The sequence below is a fragment of the Lepus europaeus genome, chromosome Y (assembly GCF_033115175.1).
Source record: "Lepus europaeus isolate LE1 chromosome Y, mLepTim1.pri, whole genome shotgun sequence".
NCBI classification, from domain to species: Eukaryota; Metazoa; Chordata; class Mammalia; order Lagomorpha; family Leporidae; genus Lepus; species Lepus europaeus.
Genome location: NC_084851.1, coordinates 8,131,990 through 8,153,129, shown reverse-complemented (window position 1 = coordinate 8,153,129; position 21,140 = coordinate 8,131,990).

Sequence of the window (21,140 nt, the reverse complement as noted above, 5' to 3'; positions counted from 1 at the left end):
CTCTGTTATGAACCCAGAGTGAACCAATAAATAAATACAGACAAGAAAATGTAAAATTAAATTAGTAATATGCATATCTGCGTGCTCTCTGAGAAATGGAATGTGGGCATAATTAGAAAGCTTATGGGCCCTTTTCTTAAAAATGAGTTTATGGGGTTGGTGCTGTGGCATAGTGGGTAAAGCTGCCACCTGTAGTGTTGGCATTCCATATGGGCACCGATTCAAGTCATTGCTGCTTCACTTCCAATCCAGCTCTCTGCTATGGCCTGCAAAAGCAACAGAAGGTGACCCAAGTGCTTGGGCCCCTGAATGCAAGTGGGAGACACACAAGAGCTCCTGGTTCCTGACTTTAGATCAACCCAGATCCAGCCATTGCAGCCATTTAGGGAGTGAACCAGAAGATGGAAAACTTCTCTCTCTTTCTGCCTCTGCCTCTCTGTAACTCTGCTTTTTAAACAAAAAATAAACAAATCTTAAAAAAGAATGAGTTTATGAAACTGGCACTGTGGCAAGGTGGCTAAACTCATAGCCTGCAGTACTGGCATCCTATATGGGCACCAGTTCGAGTCCCTGTTGCTCCACTTCTGATCCAGCTCTCTGCTATGGCCTGGCAAAGCATTAGAAGGTGGCCCAAGTGTTTTGGAACCTGAATCCATGTGGGAGACCTGGAAAAAGCTCCTGGCTCCTGGCTTTAGATCGGCACATCTCCAGTTGTTTGGCCATCTGCACAGTGAACCAGTGGATAAAATATCTCTTCTTCTGTTTCTTCCTCTTTCTCTTTCTCTTTCTCTTTCTCTTTCTCTTTCTCTTTCTCTTTCTCTTTCTCTTCCTCTTTCTCTTCCTCTTCCTCTTCCTCTTCCTCTTTCTCTTTCTCTTTCTCTCCCTCTCTCCATCTTTGTAAATGTCTTTCAAATAAATAAATCTTTTAAATGATTTTATTATTCAATTATTTAAATATTTGTACTCCGTATAATGAAAATAAATTTTTAATAATGCATTCTAGACTGTTGCTAGAACAGTGCTGTTCATACCACCTATAGGAAAGGACAAGCATTTTCCCCACCACATTGTGGATTGGTATTTTGCAAAATAAAGTAAAATGTAAATTACTAGAAACATGAAATTCTGAAAGGACAGAAAATATATAATCCTGCTTTTTCATTTTAAATCAGATGCTCCTGCAAAATGATTCATTGCTTCACATGATAATTACTATATTTTATTTTTAAACATCTGCAACCTTTATGGTTTGTTGAAGTCTTGGAATATTTAACTACCTATACAGATATAATGTTATTTTATGGGCTATTTTTAGATAACTTCCCTTATCTCCTGGCATTAGTATTGTTTCCAACAAAGCACTCATTCCTTCTCACAGTAAAGATAGCATATTGTTTTTCAATTCATATTTGCAGCACATTTGAATTTTTTGTTCTTTGACTTTCTACCTACCACCTATATGTATCTTTAATATTCTAGTTTAAGTCAGTATTTGCCCATTGCAGTGGAGGGCATCTTACTTGGGTTTTACATTGTGAGGTCACCAGCTTCCTTAAAGTTCTATAGGTTGTCCTGGCAACATTCAAGTACACAGTTTCTGAGAGACCTTAGACTGGGGTAATCATTCACCACTTCCAGGTAATATATTTTGAACATCTTATGGATATTTATGGGACTCTAAATTTCCCTTTAATTGTGAAAGCTAAAGAAGTTGAAGCTGCTTCTGGTGCCATTGACTTTGATTTTTTTCTTGAATCTTTATTTACCTTTTTAATGTGTTGTAATAGTCTACGGCCAATTTCCCATATGTCTTTCATCATTCTATTATATTTCCCACTGGATTTAGTCACAATATATTTTATTTCAGTAAACACCCATTTTTATGTGTCATCTTTCAGATTACTATTAGCTTGATTTTAATATAATAATCTAAGTTTATACTTCCATTGTGAACCTTTGAACAAATTAAATTTTGAATACGAGATCATAAACAATTATGTTCATATATTTTGAGAAGTCTGCATTCCTGATAATTCACAGTATCCATGTAATGAATTTTTAAAGCCATTTTTTCTTGTTTTCTTTTTTCAAGATTTGTTTACTTATTTAAAAGAGTTGCAGAGAGAGGAGAGACAGAGATCTATCATCTGTTGACATACTCTACAAATTGCTTCAATAGCTGGGTAGGTCAGGCTGTAGCCAGGAGTTTCTTTTCATCATCTACATTAGTCCAGTGGGCCAATCACTTGGTGTATCTTCCAATGCTTTTCTCAAGCCATTAATAGGGAGCTGGGTCAGAAGTGAAGCATCAAGGATAGGAACCAGCACCAATCTGGGATGCCTGTTTCACAGAGGGAGGATTTACCTGCTGTACCATGATGCTGGCTCCCATGAAACATATTTTTAACTTAACTGAATTTATGGGACTCTATATTTACTTTCAGTGTATGAGAGTTTCAGTAGAATTGATACGACATTGGCTTCTTTGAATTTTCACTGCTAACTTATTTGATCTTTGACTTCCCTTTTGTATTTTTTTCACCCATTTTCCTTTTTAGGGCAATTGTAGTCATATAGTTTCCAGCCAAATACTTATATCTACTTGTTGTTCTACTATTGTTTCTCTGAAATGATTGTTTCTTACAGTAATTTGATTTCATAGCATCTCTATCTTTAATTTTTATGTTCTTGTAACTATCACCTACGTATATCTTTTTTAAAAGATGTATTTATTTATTTGAAAGTCAGAGTTACATACAGAGAGAAGGAGAAACAGAGAGAGAGGTCTTTCATCCATTAGTTCACTCCCCACCCCCCTTGGTCGCAACTGCCAGAGCTGTACTGATCCAAAGCCAGGAGCTTCTTCTGAGTCTCCCATACATGTGCAGTGGCCCAAGGACTTGAGAGCTGGATTGGAAATGGAGCAACCAGAACTCAAGCTAGTGCCATGTGGGTTGCTGGCATTGCAGGCAGCGGCTTTGCCACAGCACTGCTCCTGCTATGTATCTTTAGTAATCTATTTTCTGCAAATCCTACCACTTTGAAGCTTAAGCTATCCTGCTTGGTGTTTTAATTATGAGGTTATAAACTATAACAAATTTGTATAAATTGTCTCGGCACTTTCAGGTATAATTTTCAGAGTCATTTTAGGAGAATCTTGTCAATACCCCATTCAAGGTATTAGAATCCTGGTAACTGTGAATGTTCATGGAACTGTAACATTGCCTTTGATTTTTTTTTTTGAAATGTCCATAGGTTAGTTCTAAATAGTGATGTCTTCCTGGTGTTTTTATTCTGGCATTCAGTGTTTTCTTTGATTTACATTTCATGAAAGGCTTTCATTTATTTTTCTTTTCACATTAGTTATAATAGTATTCTTTTAAAAATATTTTATTTATTTGAACGTCAGAGTTACAAAGTGAGATGGAGACAGAGAAGCGTGAGAGTAAGAGAGAGAGAGAGGGATAGAGAAAGAAGAGAGAGATCTTCCATCCTGATTCACTCTCTTAATGCCTGCAATGGCCAGGGCCAAGCCAAACTGAATCCACAGGCCAGAAGACTTTTTTAGGATTCCCATATGGATGGAGAGGCCAAGGAATTGATCCAGCATCTATTGCTTTCCCAGCAGGGAATGCTGGATCAGAAGTGGAGCAACCAGGACTTGAACTCTTACCATATCAGATGCCTGCTTTGCAGTGACTTTACGCACTATGTCACAATGCCGGCCCCAATAATCTAGTTTTCAACTGCTTTTTATCTTCTTGTAATTCTGTCATTGCTACTAAAAACTGTTTATTTTTTCATAGTAATCATAAGATGTTTTATTTCATAACATTCTTTTTATTTGCTTTTGCATTTGAGTTCATAACTAACACCTATGTATCTCTTTAACTTTGTACTTTAAGGAGCACTAGCACTGTGAATGCCTGGTCATCCTGGTTGGCTTTTTCATTATGAGATCATCAACTCAATCCAAATACTACACTTTTTGTGTAGTATTTTGTGGACACATTTCTCAGAGGCATCCTGGAGTCCTCTGATAATTTTGATAAGTCATTCCTGCAGATAACACAGTTTTATCTTTTCTGATTATTTGAGACTGCTATGTTCAGTTTTTTTAAAGTCTCCATAGAATAGTTCTGGATACATATTTCCTTTAGAATGATTGTGGTTAAAAAAGAAAAAGAGACTATTGTGGTAAGTTACACAACCTTTGATTTATCTTTCCTGAGATATATTTTTTGTTTTCCCTTTTCCAATGTACTTCTATTGGTCTACTTTAGAGTAATGTCTCATATCTCCTTTTTCTACAGTGTTCCAACTATAATTACTCATTAATTTTAAGAGTAATGGCAAATGAATTTTATTATTTTACTATAAAGATAATAATTTTGATGCAGTTTATAGGTACAATTTGAGGAATACAACCACATTTTCTTTCCTCTCTCCATCTCCCTTCCTTTCTTCCCTTTTTTTTCTTTTGTTTTTGCAATAAGTATTAAAATGTCCTTTACAATCACAGGCTTCATGCACCTCTAAACATAAAGTTCAACAAGTAAATAGAAAAACCATTATTGCACAGGAAAAAGAGAAGCAATATAAACAATGATTATAACATGCTGTCAATTTCATTTTTATGCATTGTGGGTTTTGTATTCTATATTAGAAAACATATAAAGGAAAATACATAATCTCTTTTGTCAGTGGGTTATTTCACTACACATAATCATCTCCAAGTACATCCATTTTTTTAAAAAAATTTCATTTAATAATTTAAAAAATTATTTAATAAATATAAATTTTGAAAGTACAACTTTGGATTATAGAGATTCCCCCCACCATAATCTCTATCCTGCCTGCAAACCATCCCATCTCCTAATCCCTCTCCCATCCCATTCTTCATTAAAATTTGTTTTTAAGTATCTTTATATACAAAAGATCAGCTTTGTATATACTAAGTAATGATTTCATCAGATTGCACCCACACAAATACACAAAGTATAAAGTATTGTTCGAATACGAGTTTTACCATTAATTTGTATAGTATAACACATTGAGGACAGAGATCCTACATTGGGAGTAAGTGCATAGTGACTCCTATTGTTGATTTAATCATTGACACTTTCATTTATGATGTCAGTAATCACCCAAGGCTCTTTTTTTAACTTGTATTTAATGAATGTAAATTTCCAAAGTATGGCTTATGGATTACAATGGCTTCCCCCCCATAACTTTCCTCCCACCAACAACCCTCCCCTTTCCCGCTCCCTCTCCCCTTCCATTCACATCAAGATTCATTTTCATTTCTCTTATATATAGAAAATCAGTTTAGTATATATTAAGTAAAGATTTCAACAGTTTGTACCCACATAGAAACACAAAGTGAAAAATACTGTTTGAATACTAGTTATAGCATTATATCACAATATACAGCACATTAAGGGCAGAGATCCTACATGAGGAGTAAGTGCACAGTGACTCCTGTTGTTGACAGGACATTCTTATTTATGGCATTAGTAATCTCCCTAGGCTCCAGTCATGAGTTGCCAAGGCTATGGAAGCCTTTTGAGTTCACCAACTCTTATCATATTTAGACAAGATTATAGTCAAAATGGAAGTTCTCTCCTCCCTCCAGAGAAAGGTACCTACTTCTTTGATGACCTGTTCTTTCCACTGGCATCTCATTCATGGAGCTCTTTCATTTAGGTCATTTTTTTTTTCGCCAGAGTGTCTTGGCTTTCCATGCCTGAAATACTCTCATGGGCTCTTCAGCCAGATCCAAATGCCTTAAGGGCTGATTCTGAGGCAGAGTGCTGTTTAGGACATTTGCCATTCTATGAGTCTGCTGTGTATCCCGCTTCCCTTGTTGGTTCATTCTCTACCATTTTGTTCTATCGGTTAGTATTTGCAGACACTAGTCTTGTTTATATGATCCCTTTGATTCTTAGCCTTATCATTATGATCAGTTGTGAACTGAAGTTGATCACTTGGACTAGTGCGATGGCATTGGTATATGCCACCTTGATGGGGTTGAATTAGAATCCCCTGGTATGTTTCTAACTCTACCGTTTGGGGCAAGTCAGCTTGAGCATGTCCCAAATTGTACATCCATTCCCTCTCTTATTCCCACTCTTATATTTAACAGGGATCACTTTTCAGTTAAGTTTCAACACTTAAGAATAACTGTGTATTAATTACAGAATTAAACCAATAGTATTAAGTAGAACAGACAAAAAAATACTAAGAGGGATAATGTATTAAGTTGTTCATCAACAGTCAAGGCAAGGGCTGATCAAGTCACCATTCCTCATAGTGTCCATTTCACTTTAACAGGTTTCCTTTTTTGTGTTTGGTTAATTGTCACCTATCAGGGAGAACATATGACAGGCACATGAAGAAATGTTCAAGATCAGTAGCAATCAGAGAAATGCAAATCAAAACTACAATGAGGTTTCACCTCACCCTGGTGAGAATGTCTCACATTCAGAAACCTACCAACAACAGATGCTGGCAAGGAAGTAGGGAAAAATGGACACTAACCCACTGTTGGTAGGAATGCAAACTGGTAAAGCCATTATGGAAGGCAGCCTGGAGATTCCTCAGAAACCTGAATATAACCCTACCATTCAACCCAGTCATCCCACTCCTTGGAATTTACCCAAAGGAAATTAAACTGGCCAACAAAAAAGCAGTCTGCACCTTAATGCTTATTGCAGCTCAATTCACAATAGCTAAGACCTGGAACCAACACAAATGCCCATGAACAGTAGACTGGATAAAGAAATTATGGGATATGTACTCTATAGAATACTATACAGCAGTAAAAAAAATGAAATCCAGTTATTTGCAACAAAATGGAGGAATCTGGAAAACATTATGCTGAGTGAAATTAGCCAATCCTGAAGGGACAAATACCCAAGGATCTTGTCATGAGCTGCCAAAGCTATGGAAGACACTTAAGTTCACAAACCCCGATCTTATTTAGACAAGACCATAATCAAAGTGGAAGTTCTCCCCTCCCTTCAGAGAAAGGTACCACCTTCTTTGATGGCCTGTTCTTTCCACTGGGATCTCACTCAGAGAGATCTTTCATTTAGGTCATTTTTCGCCAGTGTCTTGGCTTTCTATGCCTAAGAAACTCACATGGGCTTTTTAGGCAGATCCTAATGCGTTAAGGGCTGATTCTGAGGCCAGAGAGCTGTTTCTGGTATTTGCCATTCTATGAGTCTGCTGTGTATTCTGCTTCCTAATTTGGGTCATTCCCTCCTTTTTAATTCTATCAATTATTATTAGCAGACATTGGTGTTATTTATGCAATACATTTGACACTTAATCCTATCTTTATGATCGATTATGAACGTAAACTGTTCACTTTAATTAGTAAGATGGGATTGATACCTGCCAACTTAATGAAATTTGGAGTCCCATAACATGTTTCTAGCTCTACCATTAGGGTAAGTCTCAGTAAGCATGTGCCAAACTGTATGTCTCCTCCATCATTTATTCCCAGGGATCAATTTTCAGTTAAATTTAAATAACTAAAAATAATTATGTGTTAATTAGAAAGTTTAACCAATGGTATAAAGTAGAACAGAAAATACTGAAAAGAATAAAATAGTTAGCTGTTCCTCTACAGTCAGGACAAGGGCTAATCAAGTCATTGTTTCTCATAGTGTCCATTTCACTTCAACAGGTTTTCTTTTAGGTGCTCAGCTAGTTGTCACAGATCAGGGAGAACATATGATATTTGTCCCTTTGGGACTGGCTTATTTCACTCAGCATGATGTTTTCCAGATTCCTCCATTTTGTTGCAAGTGACCAAGATTCATTTTTTTTACTACTGTGTTGTATTCTGGAGAGTACATATCCAATGATTTCTTTATCCAATCTTCTGTTGATGGACATTTAATTTGATTCCATGTCATAGTTATTGTGAATAGAGCTGCAATAAAATTTGAGATGCACATAACTTTTCTACTTGCCAAGTTAATTTCCCTTGGGTAAATTCCAAAGAGTGGGATGGCTGGGTCATGTTGTAGGGCTATATTCAGGTTTCTAAGGAATCTCTAAACTGACTTCCATAGTGGCTTTACCAGTTTGCATTCTCATCAACAGTGGATTAGTGTTTCTTGATCTCTGTGTAGATTCTGGTTATTAATTCTTTATCACTTGCATAATTTGCAAATATTTTCTCCCATTCTGTCAGTTGCCTCTTCACTTCCTGACTGTTTCTTTTGCAGTACAGAAACTTCTCAATTTGATGTAATTGCAATTGTTAATTTTGGCTTTGACTGCCTGTGCCTCTAGAATCTTTTCCAAGAAGTCATTGCCTGTGCCTATATCTTGGAGGGTTTCTCTGATGTTCTCTTATAAATTGATGGTGCAGCCCTGAAGGCATTTGGATATGGCTGAAGAGCCCATGAGAGTATTGTAGGCATGGAAAGCCAAGACACTCTGGAAAAAAAAGACGACCTAAATGAAAGGTCTCTGCAAGTGAGATCCCAGTGGAAAGAATGGGGCCATCAAAGAAGGAGGTACCTTTCTCTGAAGGGAGGAGAGAATATCCACTTTGACTATGACCCTGTCGGAATAAGATGAAAGTCGGCGAACCCTAAAGGCTTCCATAGCCTTGGCAACTCATGACTAGAGCCTAGGGAGATTATTGACGCCATAAACAGGAGTGTCAAATTGTTAAGTCAACAATAGGAGTCACTGTGTACTTACATCTCATGTGGGATCTGTCCTTAATATGTTGTCCAATGTGAAGTAATGCTATAACTAGTATTGAAACAGTATTTTACACTTTGTGTTTCTGTGTGGGTGCAAACTGATGGAATCTTTACTTAATATATACTAAATTGATCTCTGTATATAAAGATAAGTGAAAATGAATCTTGATGTGAATGGAATGGGAGAGGGAGCAGGAGATGGGAGGGACACAAGTGGGAGGGAAATTCTGGGGGGCTGAGTCATTGTAATCCATAAACTATACTTTGGAAATTTATATTTACTAAATAAAATTAAAAAATTAAAAAAATAAAGTAAGACTGAAAAAAAATAAGTTGATGGTGTTAGGTCATAGATGTAGATCTTTAATCCATGTTGAGTGAATTTTCTTGTAAGGTAGGGGTCTTGCTTCATGCTTCTGCACGTGGAAATCCAGTTATCCCAGCACCATTTATTGAAGAGACTGTTCTTTCTGCTAGCATTGGTTTTAGATCCTCTTGTCATGAGCTGCCAAGGCTAAAGGATATTTCTAGATACTAGCATGATCCCTTTAATTTTATTTTCTACAATGATGTTAGATCATTCCTTGATTCAGGATATTGAGAAATATTCTGTTTATTTTTAAAGATTTATTGTATTTATTTGAAAAGAGAGAGAGAGAGAGAGAGAGAGAGAGAGAGAGAGAGAGAGAGAGAGAGAGAGAGAGAGAGAGAGAGAGAGAGAGGTCTTCCATCTGCAGGTTCACTCCCCAGACAGCTGTAATGGCTGAACATATGCAAGCCAGGAGTCAGGAGGTTCTTCCATGTCTCTCATGTGGCTGCAGCGGTCCAAGGACTTGGGCCATTCTCCTATACTTTCCCAGGTGTATTATCAGGGATTGGATTTAAATGGAGCAGCTGGCACTCCAACCAGCTGGTGCTGCAGGCCAGGGCTTTAACAGCTTCACCATAGCACAAGTCCCTATATTTCATTAGATGTTATGGAATATCTTTTAACACCAAATGTTGGATTGATTTCTGGTGTTTCTATCCTGTTCCTTTGGTCTATCCATCTGTTTCTGTACCAGTATCATGCTGTTTTGATTACAACTGCCCTGTAGTATGTCCTGAAATCTGGTATTGTGATGCCTACTGCTCTGTTTTTGTGATACAAGATTGCTTCAGCTACTTGAGTTTTCCTGTGCCTTCATATGAATTTCAGCATCATTTTTCCAGATCTGAGAAGAATGTCTTTGGTATTTTTATTGGTATCGCATTGATTCTATAAATTGCTTTTGGGAGAATGGCATCCATTATGTTGTAAAAAATGGGACTGCATTATTTTTATGATTGAGTAGTATTCCATTGTTTATGCCATGTTTTTATTTCATATTTCTAATTCTTTAGTTTTATATTTGATAGTTTGTGTTTTATCTATACATACTAACATTCTTTTTCAATTTGAAAGCATCATTTACATCAGAACTGTAATTTGTTCTGGCAATCTTCATTTATACAAATCTTAGAACAAATTTAGGTCCCACAAATTATTCACCTTTATTGATGATGTTTTTTTTAATTACTTGATTAATTATTGGGGAGCTTTAAATTTTAGTATGATATTTAAAATATGCAATTGAGTACTTCTAAGTACTATCCTCTTGGATTTATTTTTATTCTTAAAGAAATGTGATTTTTTACCTTCTCTTTATTTTTCTCTTTATAAATGTAATAATGATTTATTTTTCCTCAACTGCCTTTACAATTGGTTGTCACTCTATAATTTCTCTTACCAGATTACTCATTTCTTCACAAATACTTAAGTTATGCACACATAAGAAAACGTTTTAAGCCTTCTGATAATTCACCCTTTTGTGTAACAAATTTTTGTTTGTTCTCAAATTTTTTTCTTATTTTTTTAAACTTTATTTAATAAATATAAATTTCCAAAGCACAGCTTTTGGATTACAGTGGTTCCCCCCCCCCCCCATAACTTCCCTCCTTCCCACAACCCTCGCATCTCCCACTCCCTCTCCCATTCCATTCACATCAAGATTCATTTTCACTTATCTTTATATACAGAGATCAATTTAGTATATATTAAGTGAAGATTTCAACAGTTTGCACCCACACCAAAACACAAAGTGTAAAATACTGTTTCAGTACTAGGTATAGCATTAATTCATTGTACAACATATTAAGGATGGAGATCCTACATGTGGAGTATGTGCACAGTGACTCCTGTTGTTGATTTAACAATTGGCACCCTTGTTTATGATGTCAGTAATCACCTGAGACTCTTGTCATGAGTTGCCAATGCTATGGAAGGAAGCCTTGTGAATTCGCCAACTGCAATCTTATTTAGACAAGGTCATAGTCAAAGTGGAAGTTCTCTCCTCCCTCCAGAGAAAGGTACCTCCTTCTTTGATGACCTGTTCTTTCCACTGGCATCTCATTCATGGAGCTCTTTCATTTAGGGTTTTTGTTTTGTTTTGTTTTGTTTTTGCCACAGTATCTTGGCTTTCCATGCCTGAAATACTCTCATGGGCTCTTCAGCCAGATCCAAATGCCTTAAGGGCTGATTCTGAGGCAGAGTGCCTTTAGGACATCTGCCATTCTATGAGTCTGCTGTGTATCCTGTTTCCCACGTTGAATCGTTCTCTCCTTTTAATTCTATCAGTATTTTCAGACACTAGTCTTCTTTATGTGATCCCTTTGATTCTTAGCCTTATCATTATGATCAATTGTGAACTGAAGTTGATCACTTGGACTAGTGAGATGGCATTGGCCATACAACCTTCATGGGATTGAATTGGAATTTCCTGGCATGTTTTTAACTCTACCGTTTGGGGCAAGTCAGCTTGAGCATGTCCCAAACTGTACATCAATTCCCTCTCTTATTCCCATTCTTATATTTAACAGAAATCACTTTTCAGTTAAATTTAAATGCCTAAGAATAATTGTGTGTTAATTAAAGAAAACAACCAATAACATTAAGTAGAACAGAAAAAATACTAAAAGGAATAAAGTATTAAGTTGTTTATCAACAGTCAGGACACAGACTGATCAAGTCAGTGTTTCAAATCAATCAGTGTGCTTCATCACATTATTAAACTGAAAAACAAAAACCATAGGATAACCTCAATAGGTGCAGGGAAGTCATTTGATAAAATACAACACCCTTTCAGGATGAAAATCTTAAGCAAATTGAGTATAGGCAAAACCTCTGCCAGGAACTTACTAAGTGGGGGAAAATTGGGAGCATTTCCACTAAGATCCACAAACAGACAAGAATTCCCACTCTGAAAATTGCTACACAATATAGTCATCAAAGTTTCAGTGAGAGCCATTAGGTAAGAAAAAGAAGTCAAAAGTGTAGAAATTCAAAGGAAGCAATGCAAACTATTCCTATTTTCAGATGACATGATTCTAGATATAGCTTGATTGAGCCAGGGCCACTAAGCAAGAAAAACAATCCAGAGGGATAAAAATTGGAAAGGAGCAAGTCATATTATCTGTACTTGTAGATGATATATTGGGGAACCAAAAGACTCAACTAAGAGACTATTGGAACTCATAAAAGAGTTATGTAAAATGGCAGGATATAAAGTTAACATACAAAAATCAATAGCCTTTTTATACACAGACAATTCCATGGTTGAAAGAGAGCTTTTAAAATTAATCCATTCATAATAGCTACAAAAAGAATTAAATACTTTGTAATAAATTTAACCAAAGATGTCTCTCTACTATGAAAATTATAAAACATTAAAGAAAGAAGTAAAATATATTAAAATGGAAAATAAATCAATGTTTATGGGTTGGAAGAATTAATATCATCAGTATGTTCATACTACTGAAAACAATTTACAGATTGAATGTGATCGCTATCAATATGCCAATAATATTCTTCTCTTATCTGGAAAAATGATGCTAAAATTCACATACAAACACAAGAGATCCTGAACACTAAAGCAATATAATATGATAGAAACCAAGAGGGAGGTCTCACAATACCAGATTTCAAGACATACAACACGACAGTTATATTCAAAACAACCTGATACTGGCATAAACAGATGTGTAGACCAATGGAACAGAATAGAAACTCCAGAAACTGGTCCATGCATCTAAAATCATTTAATTCTGATGATGGAACTAAAATCAATCCCTAGAGCAAGCACAGCCTATTCAACAAATGAGGCTGGGAATATTGGATTACCACATGCAAAAATATGAAACAAGACCCCATCCTGACACCTTACACAAAAATCCACTGAAAATGTATCAAAGACCTAAATCTATGACCTGATACCATCAAATCACTAAATAATATTGGGAAAACACTGCTAGATATTTTCATAGGAAAAGACTTCTTGGAAAAGACCCCCAGAATTATAGGCAAGCAAATTTGAAATTGAGAAATGGGATTACATCAAGCTGAGATGCTTCTGCTCTGCAAAAGAAGCAGCAAAGTGAAGAGACAACTGACAGAATGGGAGAAAGTATTAGCAAACTATGTATCTGATAAAGGGTTAATATCCAGAATCTGTAAGTAGCTCAAGAAATTCTACAAAAACAAAACAAAGTATCCAGTTATGAAATAGCCAAATGACTTGAACAGGCATTTTTCAAGAGCAAATACCAAATGGCCAACAGATGTTTAAAAAAATGTTCAGGATCACTAGCCATTATGGAATTGCAAATTAAAAATACAATACAGTTTCAACTCACCCCAATTAGAATGACTCTTATACAGAAATCAGTAACAATAACTGCTTCTGTGGATGTGAAGAGAATGTATCCTAATTCACTGCTGGTGTCAATGTAAATTGATGCAGCCACTGTAGAAGACCATATGGAGATATTACAGAAACCTGAACATAGACCTACCATTTGTTCTGTCCATCCCACTCTTGAGAATTACCCAAAGTAAAAGAAATCATCATTTGAAAGAGCTAACTGTACCCCCAAGTTCATTGCTGCTCAATTCATAATAGCTAACATATGTCCATCAACTGAAGACTAGATAAAGAAATTGTGATATATATACATACACACACAAACACACACACACACACACACTAAGGGAGTACTAATTAGCTGCAAAGAAATGAAATATTGTCTTTTGCAACAAAATGGATCCAACTGGAAACCATTAGAATTAGTCAAATAAGCCAGCCCCCAAAAGAAATTTGTCATGTATTCTGTGATCAAGGGTAGCTATTAGAGTGCCTAAATGGCAATGTATAGGACTGAAATAGAAATTTTCAGATTTGATGGTCATTTACAGTCTTGGTCTACTCTGTTGAGGAACACTGTTTGTATCATCATACTATTTGTTGAATCATTTTATTTGTGTAGGTTTAACTTTATGGTAATTAAGTAAACTGAAGTAGATCTTTATAAAAATTAAGATTGGGAAAGTTAGAGGTAGGGGGAAGAATGGTTGGAGCATGGGTGGGAATGAAGGAACTATCACTATGTTCCTAAATCTCTATATATGAAATACATGAAACCTCTGTAGCTTAAATAAAATTTTAAAAAATGAAAAAAGAAATACTAGTGAAGAAGAAATAAATTAAAAATAAACAAAACAGCCTAAATTCTGTGAATTCACCTCCTTTTGTCCTATTTCACTGGCAAGGTATCCATAAATTGATAAAGCCAAATATCCTTACTCTGTTTGCCTTATTTTCTGGCTGGGTGACAAAGCCATAACTTAGTATTTGTGTTCAATACATTCTTGGTCTCTTCAGGGTATGGATGAGTTCTGGACTAAAATTTTAGTCTCAAAGAGAAAGACATACTTCAATAGAAAGATGGTTTTCTGAAGTCAGGGAAAGAAATACTTCTTCCAATGAAGCCAGTGTTCCATCTTCCAGGCATTGTGCTTACAGATCTCACTATCTTCAACTGAGGTTCTTTCCTAAAGATCATGCTAAAGGATTCTAACAAGAGGGTGAAGAAACAAGTTGAAAAGTTCATTGGAAATTCTTCATCTGCACAAGCTCTGAACCTGGGAGACACACAGAAATGAGTACTCTATCCTAGCTTAGAAATTGAAATTTAAACCAGCTTTTGACTAAGAACCAAAGATACGAAACTATATTTTTGTGGGATGAAAAATATTGGCCTAAGAGTGAAACAAAACCAAGTGACAGAGCAGTGCCTTGCATTTAAAATAGTCGTTTAGAAGCAGGGGAAGCCTTAGGATGCATCACTGGGACATTTCTTTGGTGTAAATATTCCCATCCAAGGCTGATTTCAAGATGCCAATTTGATCTCTAAGAATGCATTTGGAAGCTTTGGCTCCAAATCTACTATGGAGAGCCCAGATGAGCCAGACTCAGCCACTACTGAGTAGGTACAAGTAAGGAATCTCATAATCAATTGTGATGTTTAAACAACCATTTTGATGTGATCAATTTTGATATCATAATTCCATTGTGATGTCATAAACCAATATAGCCTAGTTGGCCAGCACCATGGCTCACTAGGCTAATCCTCCACCTGCAGCACTTGCACCCCTGGTTCTAGTCCTGCATGGGGTGCCAGATTCTGCCCTGGTTGCTCGTTTTCCAGTCCAGCTCTCTGCTGTGGCCCAGGAAGGCAGTGGAGCATGGCCCAAGCACTAGGGACAAGCACCTTCCTGGGATACCGAGAGGAAGCACCTGGCTCCTGGCTTCCAATCCGTGCAGTGCCCCAGCCAAAACAGCCATTTGGGGGGTGATCCAATGGATGGAGGACCTTTCTCTCTGCCTCTCTCTCTGTCTAACTGTGCCTGTCAAAAAAAGATACAGTTGTCATTTCATAATCAATTGTGCTGTTGTGAATATCTTTATGATATTATAATGATGATAAACCACCAATGCTATTACAAAAACCTACCATTATAATGTCATAATCAATTGAAAACACATAAAATACCTTGTGATATCATAAATATATCATTATGATGTCATAGCTGTGATTTCATAAACCTCCATTATCATATACTTAATTATGTCAAAGAAACCATTACAATTTCATAAACTGATATTTTGACACCATAAACCAACCATTGTGATATCATAAACCTACTGTTATGGTGTCACAATCAAGTAATCACAATTAAAATCTTAAATACACTGTGGCATCAGGGTTAAACGGAAAATGGTGGAATAGGAAGGGAGCACATTGATAGTTCGGCAAGACACAGGTTAATAAAAGTGGAGATACTGCAGGATCAAGGAAGAGTAGGGGGAGAAACAGCAGAGGAAACTCTTCCAGAACTAGTGATTCACAGTGGACCTGCGTGGAGAGCGTGGGAGCCCAAGTTCGGGACACCAGCGGCAGATTCAACGCACCAGTGCTGGAATGCGAGGTGAGCCGAACCTCAATAGCCCGAGACACCAGCGGGCAAGCAGAAAGAGGAGACTAGAGGGAACGAGGCTTGAAACTCTGTGGGAAAAGTTCACCAGGCTAACTAGAAGAGAGAGAGGAAAAAAAAAGTGACCGATATGCACACGAGTTTCTCTCTCCGCTCACCCCTCAAAGGCGAGAAAGACAAAGAGCAGGCGCCATTTTGGATATATGTCATAAGCAGGGTGACCTCAGGACTGCAGTGGCCCTGAGCCTAGCAGAAAAACCTGACTCTTGGGGGAGGGGTGAAATAACAGGAGATTAGGATCTAACTTGGCAACCCAGTGGGAGACTGCATGAGAATTGGAGCCCACACTGAGGGCAGCAGAAATTCCCTGTGTGGTCCTTGGGAAAGAGCTTCTGATCTCTGGCTCCTGTGGGTATATCATTCGCCTGCTAACTACCTCCAATTATGTTCAGCTGTGTGGAATTACTTCCCTTTTGAATCAAAAAAAAAAAGAGAGAGATTTACCACGCCTAACGTGGGAGTGTCATCTTTGACACACCCTCAGCCCTGAGGAACCAAACACAGCTCTCAGTCCACACTCATCTCAAGCCTCTAAGGCTCTGCCGAAAGCAGACAGTCCACTTAATATAGAGCCATAGTATAACAAGAAAAAACACCACAGTGAAGAAACCAAATATCTCCAACATGCCATACAGCAAACATAGAAACCGAGGTAACAAGAACAAGGAAGACACTATGATGCCCCCAAGTGAAAAAGAAACCCCAATTCAAGATTATGAAGATGAAGAGATAGAAGAAATGCAAGAAGCAGATCTCAAAAAATTGATAAGAATATTAAGAGGTTCTCAAAAACAAATTCTTGAACTACAGAAATCCTTAATGGACAAGATAGAAAATCTCTCTCGAGAAAATGAAATATTAAGGAGGAATCAAAATGAAATGAAACAACTAGTAGAACAAGAAAATGTGATAGTGACAAGAAATCATAATGAAATGAAGAATTCAATAGATCAAATGACAAACACATTAGAGAGCCTTAAAAACAGAATGGGTGAAGCAGAAGAGAGAATATCAGACTTAGAGGACAGAGAACAGGAAAGGAAACAGTCAAACCAAAGAAAAGAAGAAGAAATTAGAAATCTAAAAAATATTGTCGGGAATCTACAGGATACTATTAAAAAACCCAACATTCGAGTTCTAGGAGTTCCTGAAGGCATGGAGAGGGAGAAAGGATTAGAAGGCATTTTCAGTGACATACTAGCAGAAAATTCCCCAGGTTTGGAGAAGGACAGAGGCATCTTAGTACAGGAAGCTCATAGAACCCCTAATAAACATGTCCAAAGAGATCCTCACCATGACATGTTGTAATCAAACTCACCACAGTGAAACATAAAGAAAAGATTCTAAAATGTGCAAGAGAGAAACATCAGTTTACTCTCAGAGGATCTCCAATTAGACTCACAGCTGATTTCTCATCAGAAACCCTACAAGCTAGAAGTGAATGGCGAGACATAGCCCAGGTACTAAGAGAGAAAAACTGCCAGCCCAGAATATTATATCCTGCAAAGCTCTCATTTGTGAATGAAGGTGAAAGAAAGACCTTTCACAGCAAACAGAAATTGAAAGAATTTGTCACCACTAGTCCAGCCCTGCAAAAGATGCTTAAAGATGTATTACATACAGAAACACAGAAACACGGTAGCCAAAATGAAGGAAGGTAAAGGAAGGAAATCTCACAGCAAAATATCACAGGAAGCTCAATTTCTCTTTGACATAGAATTAAACTCTGATGCTCTGGTAAAGCAATGTGTTAAAGTAATCTATTATGTTCTCTTGATGTCTGTTACATTCTAATTGTTCAAAAACAGCTGAATTTTTATTAAGAGCTATGGGTTATTTAAATTTGTGCTTATTTTCAAAGATTTGAATAATCACCTTGTAACAATGATCAAATGTGTTCTATGTTATGTCATGATTTTAAGGAATCTTATTTCAACCAAATATTTTGGATTTTGAGCCTTCTTGGCATTCTTGACAGGCATTCAAAAAATCAAAGTTTTAAACAATCTGGTCTCTAAAATTTCCAGTAAATCCTGGACTTTGTTTTTTCCAGTTTGGGCCCAACTGAAAAAATTGAAGGACCTATGTCTCTCATCTTACAGAGACACCAACTAATCAGGCTATTTGGTTTATATTAGAAATACTGTCAAAATGTGATGTGGTACCAAACTTTAAGTTTCTATGATGGAAAATGTTATTAATACAAATGTTTGAGAATTAAAAAGTCTAATGATTTTGTGTTACTAGACTTGATAGTTATCTTAATGAGAAAGCCCCAGAGGCCTAAAGGGTTAAATACTTGTAAAATCCTACAGGTGCTTTCAAAAATACTGTGAAGTAAGCAAGTGCCTCTTGTTGGTTGATGAGTTTATAATGTTAAACATGGCGACTTAAAGTCTTCTTTCATCCATAGTTATATATGATTTGCTGCTCACAAAACTAAAGTGGCCCCTGCCATCGGATTGGCGCGGTGCGCTGGCCGCAGCATGCCTACTGTGGCGGCCATTGGAGGGTGAACCAACAGCAAAAAGGAAGACCTTTGTCTCTGTCTCTCTCTCTCTCACTGTCCACTCTGCCTGTCAAAAAAAAAAAACTAAATTGTTGTTGGTTCTGTGTTTAGCTGCTGGTAAATGTTTTCTTAAGTTGTTATCTAATGGTTGAAACGGTTTGCTAAGTATTCATGTAATATTGCTGTTGTTAGCAAGCGATCTAGGACTTGCTCCCTCATTTCTCTATTCTCTATTCTCTATTCTAAGCCCAACTTGTTCTTTCATTTCTCTATTCTCTTCAAGGTAGGAAACTAATTCTATTATGAAGGAATCTGTAGGATGCACAATTTAATCTTTAGACCTAATAACAGAGATGGCTAATATTTTTCTGTAATAGCATAGTCAAAATAAGAACTTAAATAATAATCTCATAGCTAGATTCACTTCGCCATCAGTGAAGTATACAGTAAATAGAAAAAACCTCCCTTTCAGACCAAAGGGGAAGAAAGTTTTAAAGTGAGAATATAATTTTCCTCATGGACATTGTCTACCTTAGAAAAACTACTACAGAACATGCCTGTGAATATAGACTTGTAGTTTAGGCCACAGAAGATTAGAGATGGGACACGGGCACTCCCTTGACTTGCATCCTCTGGTCTGCTTTAACACAAACCAGGAGGAAAAGAAAGCTCGGCATCAGAAGCAATGGGTGGCAGGCCTATGAATGGCTGATCTGTACAGTGATCTGCCCTCAAGGAGACCCAACAGGCCAGTCCACTGCAGTGGCTTTCAATGTGGTAAGCCTGGGCTTCAGCAGAAGTCAGCATGTGAAGAGCCCTGGCAGCTCTGCCAAGAGTTGGATCACTGGAAATGGACCTGCCCTGGAGTCGAAGGATGCCCAGGTCAGAGCCACAGATCTTATTGGCTCTAAGCTGAAAAGCACTTCACTCAGCCCACCTTCCAAAGTCACCACAGTAGCTGAGGGTATGTTCAAGTACAGTCAGCAACATTGCAGGCAGAACTGTAAATTTCTTGTTAGAGATGCCCCCTGCCTTTACCTGGCCAGCTCTCCTCCCAGGCCAGCCAGGTAATGAAAGTTAACAATGTACCTTCCCCTAGGAGGTTCACACCTCCCTTAGGATGTACCCCATGTGAAGAGATAGATAGGTCTGGGCCTCTTAACTTACAAGGCCTAAAGCCCACCAGATTATTATCAAGCCCCTTCTGTCAGGTTCTATTTGCCTCTCAATCAGAAAACTTAATTGTAGCTTAGACAGCACCTTTCTTAGCTCCTCTAATAATGACTCTGTCCTTTGTTCTAGACCCTGTCTAGCGCACTTGGGCCTCATTCCTTTGTAATCATAACCTCTACTCTACCACCAATGGCTCTATTCCCAACCTGTGTGTACTGATGGTCCTCTTCCCCACTTAATGCTGTATAATTGTTCAAACCTGGTTAATGCCACTCTTAGGATCATTGGTTACTATCCTCACTCTCTCTCTTTTATGACCTTGTCTAAATATGATCAGAGTCAGCAAACTTGGAAGGCTTCCATAGCCTTAGCAACTCATGATGGCAGCCTAGGATGGTTACTGGCACCATAAACTAGAGTGTCAATTTGTTGGGTCAACAACAGCCACTGTGCACTTGCTCCTCATGTGGGATCTCTGTCCTTAATGTACTGTACATTTTTATTTAATGTGATAACTAGTACTCAAACAGTATGTTTCACTTTGTGTTTCTATGTGGGTGCAAACTGTTGAAATCTTTATACTAAATTGATCTTCTGTATATAAAGGGAATTGAAAATGAATCTTGATGCAAATGGAAGGGGAGAGGAAGTGGGAGAGGGGAGGGTTGCGGGTGGGAGGGAAGTTATGGGAGGGGGAAGCCATTGTAATCCATAAGCTGTACACTGGAAATTTATATTCATTAAATAAAAGTTAAAAAATAAAATAAAAAAAATACACTGCGGCATTATGAACCCACAATTGTGACATCAATGTCAGTTGTGATGTATTGTGATATCATAATTTGTTGTCTTGTCATATATCACCATTGGAGTTTATAATCAATTATGATGCCATAAAATCCGTTATGAGATCATATAGCAGTATTGTGAAGCTATTAATGTACAATTATGAAGTCATAAACCAATGATTTTAGTGTAATAAAACTAGCATATGAAGTTATAACTTTGATATAAAATCATTGTTATTTGAAAATCTATTTTGATGTCATAAAACATTGTGTTAAGCTATCGTTCTTATTTCCTAATCAATTGTGATGCAAAAACCCTCAGATTTCATAACCAATTGAAATGTGATAAATCATGATCATGATAAAAATCTGCTATTGTGATTTCATCATCATTGTGAAATCGTCCAAAGCACTGTGGCATCATGAACACATTGTTTTGCCATAAACTGTAATTATGATGTTATAGTAAATTGTGGTGTCATAAACAGCACATGATGTAATAAACCAATATTTTGTGACAAAAAAAGGCCACT